The following is an 8116-nucleotide window of genomic DNA, read 5'->3' as shown; positions in this document are numbered from 1 at the left end:
GGAAAAAATTATAATTTATTTAGGAGATCACTGTAAGCAGATGAAAACATTAGCAGGATTTTAATAACCCTTGTAATGCAGTAATTATCATGGACAACATGGAGAGATATAAAACATGGATTATGAAATAATATGCAGTTGAAAAGGTTGACAAAAGAACCCATGGAGGGGATGGTGGGAAGTCAGGAGATTCAGAGAAATCTCTAAAGATGGATATGTATTCTACACTTGTAAAAATCAAATAAAATTATTTTTAAAAAAGAAGTAATGACCCCACTAATGGAGAGAAATGTAGGATGTTGGACAGGAAAACCAGGAGATCCTTTGGGGGGAAAGACCTTTAGCGATGATGTATTACAACAATCATTTTTGGTCTTTTCAAGTCTACCTTCAAAAAAGACAGGCATCGCTGTCTAAGCTTACCACAATATCCTTTTGTATCGGTCTGTTAGTGAGCCATGGAAATTTACTGCTCTGACCAAGATGGAGGCAAGGAGGTGTTTGCCCCTCTGATGTGATTTAATTGAGACTCAGATGAAGAGCAGCAGCCTAGCTGCCATAAATCATCCCTCCAGGCAAGCTGAGGAAATCAACCATAGAAGGTCTAATCAACGTACAGCCGGCAGTTAACCCCCGGTGCCTTGAGGTGAACATCTCACCCGGTGGAAGTCAATGGGAGCTTTGCCACGGACTTCAATTGGGGCCATGATTTGACCGCAGGCTTTTCATTGTGCTCGCCGAGCTGCCGTCGTTCCATGTCATCCCTCTGAAACGTTTAAGCTCCTCGCACAGACCCAGGGTCAGGCAGTGCCTGATGAGAGCTGACCTAGAATCCTCGTAGCGCAACAGTCCAATTGTCTGAGATCACGTCGCCTTGATCTGATGCGCAGAAGTCACACCAGCTCTCGTGAAGTACACACAGCCAATTTCAACTGCATCTAGAGCCGTAGATGCAGCGAGAAAAGCAACGGCGGTTTCTCATGGCTCTGATATGTCAATGGGCCGTGCAGAGTTGGCCAACGAGAAAGAAATCTAGATTGTGAAAATAGAATAATATGGGTTAAAAAAAGAGAGGTTGCTGTTGAAATTCCACCAATCAATTGTGGGGGGAACAGAGGCCTACGCTCATCATCCATCCCCCCACAATAAAAAATCTAACTGGTAAGGTTTCAACTTTTCCATGCTTTGTCGTTGTCCCATTGCTTCGGCTCATCCTTTGTATCCACAAGAGTCTCTTTCTGTTCCTTGCACTGATTCCCGCCGCCCCCCCTCCTAGTCTGCAACAAAATATTGATGCTGATCTTGCTTTTTTAACAAAATTAGTCTCAGGTCATTTACTTCCAATATAATTACTCTTGAGTTGCATTATCTGTAACTGGGATAGGAGCTATAAATGTTATGCATCCAAGTATAATTTCATTTGCAGAGCTTTATGTGATCCCTGTCCCAAAGGACCCAGAGTACTTCTTCACATTGCACAACTTCAAACTTCTACTTCTTCCCCCCCTGTCTGAGTGTCTCTTGCCCTTTTATGAAACTAACTGCTGCCATATAACTGACCCATTATAACTGGCCCATCAATAATACTCAATGGGGATGACTTCCAATTGCCCAATTTTACGGTCAATTCTACAGGTGCATCAATTACATACTTAATATGTAGAAGAACAAAAATAATTGTATTACGGTTTTCAAAAAAATGCACTTTAAATCTTGCTGGACAACAGGGAAGACTGAAAATATGGCAGACAAGATCTTGAGGTTCATCCATGTAGTAGTGACTCTACCTGCCTAGAGCTTTCACTCATTTCCCCACCATTTTTGAAAGATCAGGCCCCCAAACATGTTTGCTTGCATGTTTTCTGAGGACACCAAACGTGCTATGATGTGACAGCAGCTGGTTTTGGAAGATCTCTAGCAGTTTGATGATGAAATGTGCTAAGAAGTAGCTCTGGAAGACTACCAGAATATCTCCATGCTTCTGGAGGACTGCAAGAATATCTCTGTTGTTTTGGAGTGGTTCTGGATGACTGCCAGAATGTAGCTGGCTGCATTCAGATTGTGGAGACCCTATCGTACAAAAAAAGAGGTACCAGCATATCACATGAAAAGACTTGCAACAATACAAAACAGCCTTGTTTACCCGTCATGTCTTCTGAACTGCCAAGGGCTTGACAAGCTCCCTGATTTTCAGACCCAAGCAGGCAGCAATACCAGATTTATCGAGCCTTTCATGAGCAGCCCAAGTGGTCAGGGTTCAACTTGAACAGAAGAAAAACAACATACCTGGGATTACATAGGCTTACTGGTGAGACAGTATGGTTTCCAAACTCTAATATCTGTATTATTATCTTTTAGAAATTAGCCTGTTTGACATCACCTTGCAACATTATGGTGGAATCTTCAAATCCACTTAAAAATAAAATAAATAAAAACCCTTATTTGAAGGGCTGCATCTTCAAAGGGCCCGTTTCCAATGGCTCACTTGACTCCAAAACTATTTCCTCTATGAACACTTTTTTATTTTCTTGCTTTTTACACTTTTGTCCAAGACTGAGAAAGCAAAATATAAGAGTATCCACATGATCAAACCCTGGCAAACTGAAACCCCCTGCATAAATTCATCAAGTGGCCCACCATGTCAATGCAAGCCTAGATAAAGAGAACTCCTGTTTGTTTGTTTTTGAATTCATGACTCATTAAGTATTTTGGATGCTCCCATCCAAGCAGTTTGGACAAGTAAGACATTAATGTATTTTCATAATGAGGAAGAGTGCACGTTCTCAAAACTGGTTTAGCAGAATATTAATATCTAACCAGGTCACCACTGTGTTTACTATCAGGGCTGTCCCAATACATTTTGCTGCCTTAGGCAAGCTAGGCAAAGACTCTCTCTCTCTCTCTCTCTCTCTCTCTCTCTCACACACACACACACACACACACACACACCGACATATATCCAGATTTTCCTGGACATTACCAGAATTTCAAAGGCGGAACTGATGTTGGGGGGGGGATTTCTGAAAGGCAGCGCTTTGTCAATCAAATCAATTGAAAAATTGTGCTCAACAACTTTTGGGGTGTCCTGGTTTCTACTTTTTGAAATATGGCAACCCTAAATGTACAGAAGCTGACTGGGCAATGGGATAGCAGTCAGCAGGTTGTTTAGAAGGTGTAAGGCACACACCTCTGATCTCCAAAAGGTGGGAATGGCTAGGAGGCTCAGGAGAAAATGCTGGGCGGGCTGTCACTGTGGCCTCCCAGCATCTGCTGCCTGAGGCGAATGCCTCACTGCTGAACAGTAGGGCAGGCCCTGCTTATTGTTGTCTTCTTCATGCCATTCATGGTTTGTTCAGGCAGGATGCTAGTCAGGAGCTCACTGATGTTTTGAGGCTTGCTGCATAGGATTAAAAACGAGTGAGAATGAACATGAAGTAAACAATTGCTTGGTGTGTATGTGTGAGTTTGTGAGAGAGGAGGCCCCTTCTATTATGTCTGTTTGCTAAACAGCCAACAGAAAAAGGTCTAAGGGTCAACACAAAAGATTTCACTATTAAAAAAAGAAAGGGGTTGCTGAAATAAAATACTAATGCCTCAACTAATCCTCTACCCTGGAGTTATCCTGGAGAGGTTGTGCTAAAATATTTCTGTTAATCACCACCACCATTATTTTGTTTGTATACCACTGTTCCACAAAAAGAATCATGCTCCAGGTGGCTTGCAACAAAGAAAGCAGGAATATACAGTGGAACTTCAGTTGTCAAACACTTCGGAAGTCAAACACTTCGGCTTTAGAATGCCGACAACCCAAAAGTGAATGCTTCCATTTTCGAACACGCCTTGGAAGTCCAACGGCTTCTGAGGTGCGTTTCTCCATTTTTTCAATGGATTTTGCTGACCAGCAATTGTGCCTTGGTTGTCAAATGTTTTGGAAGCTGAATGGTCTTCCGGAACAGATTACGTTTGACAACCAAAGTTCCACTGTGGTACATCTCAAAAGCCACCACAAGAACACGTTCATAGTAACAGAATAAAACAACGACATGATAGCAAATATACCAACATACCCCCCCCCCCCCAAATTACATTTCAGCACTATAGATATAACAAGATTACATTAAATCTCCCGGGCAATGGCCAAAACAAGAAGTGAGATGGACAATCGCACCTTGGTCTCAGAAACACTTCTTTCATTATGTTGTTCACAGTCCCCCTATCAGGCTTCCAAAGGCAGCAGGTGGGGTAGCTGGAAGCCCCCTGCCCATGACGTTGCTCAAACAGTTTCAAGACAGGGTCCTTGAACACTACATGGGTTGACCTGTTGATATGAGTGGCTGTCTTTTCTGCAAGCCAAAGCCTCCATTTCTCTGACATCCTCTTCATCTCCCACCCCACCCCACTGTTGGGATACTGCCAGGGAGATATAGTCCATCATGGCCCCAAGCCGGCTGCCGGACGATCCATCGACCCCTGTAGTCACGCAGTATGAGCTTTTAGCGACACGAGTTTCCTGGAAACTCCTTGCCACATTCCAGGGCTCGTGCACAGTCTTTATCAGCAGAAGCACAGCAAAAGTCGCACCCAGGTGAGCATTATCTACAGACTTTATTTAGCATTGATCAGAACAAAGAAAGACATGACTGTTCTGAGTCAGTGTCTCCGACAGAGAGAGAAATCGAAAGCAATAGCAAACTTAAACATCCTGTGAACAGGAAATACGCAGGCTGTGACACAAACATCCTGCTCCCTTTTAAGGTGGAACGGAAATATCCTAACACCCACTCCTCTGCAGACCTCAGTAAGCCCACTATAGTCTTTCTCCTCCATTAAACATTTTGTTATCATGCTAATGTTCATCTAAATTTCACACTCAATCTTTCAAATGCTCAGGGTTGCCCAGCATGTTAAGGGAAAGAGGCCTTTGAGTCGAGAAAGAAAGAAATTCTGCAGCAAGTAATAGAAGATCACATACTAAAGGTCCCCCTAGTGACCAATTGCTTCATGTTTAACAGGATTATGTGCCTTTGTGATGTCTGGCATTTGCATTGGTATTTCCATCTCTAACGCCTTTTCTCAGATGCTTCCTACCTTACACAGACACTTTTAATACCCGTAGCCTCTTGCTTTCCCCATGCTTAAAACTTCATGGACACAGTGCCCTTTGTGTAGAGATGCTCTTGAAATATGTTTAGAAGCTTTGGCTGGTTCAAAATGCACCGGAGACTCATCTCGACAGCATGAAGCCTCTGTCTGACTGTCAACTTGCTTTCCTTTTGCCAAGACTTGGAGCTTATCCCATTTATGACATCATACATGGCATCAGAATGTCATGCTTGCAGTTGACCTTGGCTATCTCCATGACTATGGAAGAGGCTTAATAAACCCCCACAACTAGAAAACAATGAAGCTGACTCGCTAGCAAGTTTGATCTCATACTCTAGGGAGGAAGAAGAGTTTAATGTAATTTAAACACCTAATCCCAGTACGAAAACCAACCCCAAGCACCATTTAATCTAATGGAAGATACCATCTCACTTGTGTATATTAATACTGAAGCGTGAGTCCATTTTTACAAAAGGGATTAGCCAATGTAATATTCTTTGTGTTAAGGATAAGCTCTTGATCGGACATCTTGATCTGAATATCTCGTCTGGTTGTCTCAAGTCCTTTATTTTAAGGAAATATCGCCTCCAACATGAAATCCTACTGGCCATTACAAAGATATCTATGGAGTTCAATCTTAGATTATACTTTAGAGTTTAATGTAACCTTTTCTATGGAGCGCTTGACTGAAGGTACTTTGTGGTTTTTAAAATCATTTTTATTCTATTTTTCAAATATAGATTTATAACAAAACCAAATACATTTCCATCCCCCCATGGGTCCTAATGTCAACATTTTCAACTGCATATTATATCATAATCTATATTTTATATCTATCCTTATTGTCCATAGTATTTGTTACATTACAAGTGAGAATAAAATCCTGCTAATGTTTTCATCTGCTTACAGTGGTCTCCTAAATAAATTATATATTTTTCCCATTCTTTCTTAAAGTTTTTATTCTCTTGGTTCCTAAGCTTTCCGGTCAGTTTTGCCATTTCGGTGTAGTCCAACAGTTTAGTTTGCCATCCAGTTAGCAGGTACATTTTCATGACAGCTTCAGTTGCATAGTTGTATTCAACAAGCTATCAGCACAACAACTTTTGCCTGCATAACAGAACTTTGCCCCTCTCCTCTCCCCACACAACTGCTATGGGGTGGTGGGAGTTCCCAAACCTTCAGGAGCAGATTTGGGGAAGGGGCAGGACACGGCTCTAGAGAGGCGAAATTCTTCTGCTAACAGAATAAATCCATTGGCTACCCATGGACTCCATGTGTCTAAGCAGTGAAAGGGAAAACATGGGAGTGAATGATTTCCAAGACTGGATGGGCATATCTTCACTCCAGGCTCCTTCCCCATGTTGCTCTTTCCTCCCTTTTTCCTGATGCTGATCTTTACTCTTCCCCTGAAATCTAGTTAGCACTTTCCACACCCAAAACCTCCTCCATTCAAACTGGAAATACTCAGGAAAACTGCAGTGGTGCTCTGAGAGAGAAGGTGTGCTGTTAATAAAGGTTACCAAAATACCCCAGCAGCATTCTTCCCTGCTAAAATGAACCACCTCATTTTGAGGAGCCTTGCTGGCTGAAGGACAGGATATAAGGCGTCAGCCAACTGAGCAGTTTTACTTGCGCAAACACTTTGGGCTGCGCAACAGAAAACCCACTCCCTCTCCTCTCCCTGTGTAGTCTGACTGAACTCTGGAGGGAACCCCAGAATATATTTCAAGGGTGCAGCAGGCTGGGAGGGAGAGGAAGTTCTGTTGTGCACCAAAAGTGCTTGCAGTACCAAAACAGTTTATTTGGACGCGGGTGGCGCTGTGGTCTAAACTACTGAGCCTCTTGGGCTTGCCGATCAGAAGGTTGGCAGTTGAAATACGCCCAATGGGGTGAGCTTCCATTGCTCTGTCCCAGCTCCTGTCAACCTAGCAGTTCAAAAGCATGCCAGTGCAAGTAGATAAATAGGTACCACTGTGGCGGGAAGGTAAACAGTGTTTATTTGGATACCACCCTCCAATATCCACACAGATAAAAGGTAACAAATTGCATCTGTTCTGCAAATGAGTAGGGACATAAGAAAAGCCTGCTGGATCAGGCCAAAGGCTCATCTAGTCCAACATTCTGTAACTCACGGTGGCCGACCAGATTCCTGTGGGAAACCCATAAACAGGAGCTGAGCACAAGAGCATTATTGGCTCCTGCAGTTTCTAGCAACTGATATTCAGTGACATAGAACAATAGCTGGTGGTCCGGTTGGAGGAGCTGAATTTCATGTTACAATGCAGACACAATTTCCCCAATCCAGTGTTGGCTTCATAATATTAATGCAGAAATGGGTGGCATTTGCAGGGAAGGATCAGTGGTCAGTGTGAGAGTGTGCTTAATCCATCCCTACCGACTCTCCCTGATAAACACCTCCTTCCACAGCCACTTTTGTAGTCTGTTTCCACTCAGTTGGGCTCTGAGATGGAAGTAAACATGGATACTGGGTGAGGGGAATGGCCTCAGTGGGCACCTACAAGAGAGAAACAGAAGGCAGGGAAGGGTTAAGCACTCTCACCCAACGATTCTCCCCTACAAATGTCACTTCCTGGATTCATGTCCCCTTGGCCAGTGTGGCTTTTGAAACACGTGTTTGCCAAGGCCAAATATTGTTCTACCCTACTAATGGCCCAAGCAAGAACCACACAAGAGTTATTTTGGGGCTCCAGTGAACAAGTTCTCATTCAGAATATTATTCCTGCTCCTAGATTTATGGCCCTTCCTTTAAATGAAAATGGGAGGGAAAGCTAGTGTTTGGGTGATGAGGATTTGCTAGTAGATTTCAGGGTAGCTTTAGAGAAATATATGACGGAATTAGATGTGGCACCATCACAGCATTGTTTTATTGGCAATTAGGTTTCGAACTGGCAAGGCTGTGTGAAAATAAACCTCAGTTATGGGACTGTGGTGTTTCAGCGCCATCTGTCAACAGTTTGCTCCTTATGCCTCAACATGTGTATCTCTGGAAAGA

General features: G+C 43.0%; 1 long non-coding RNA gene across 1 annotated transcript; it reads right to left on the bottom strand.

Annotated features, from left to right (window-relative positions):
- LOC308586179 lies at window positions 1–6047 on the bottom strand. Its single transcript, XR_014007758.1, has 2 exons — window positions 5089–6047; window positions 1–1032 (listed from the first exon to the last, which is right to left on the bottom strand). It is a non-coding gene; the product is annotated as an uncharacterized lncRNA (long non-coding RNA).
- Window positions 6048–8116: the final 2069 nt, after the last annotated feature.

Source organism: Podarcis bocagei, assembly GCF_964188305.1.
Source record: "Podarcis bocagei genome assembly, chromosome: 4".
Taxonomy (NCBI): domain Eukaryota; kingdom Metazoa; phylum Chordata; class Lepidosauria; order Squamata; family Lacertidae; genus Podarcis; species Podarcis bocagei.
Note: the sequence above shows the minus strand (reverse complement) of the source record. Positions and strands in the feature narration are given on the sequence as shown.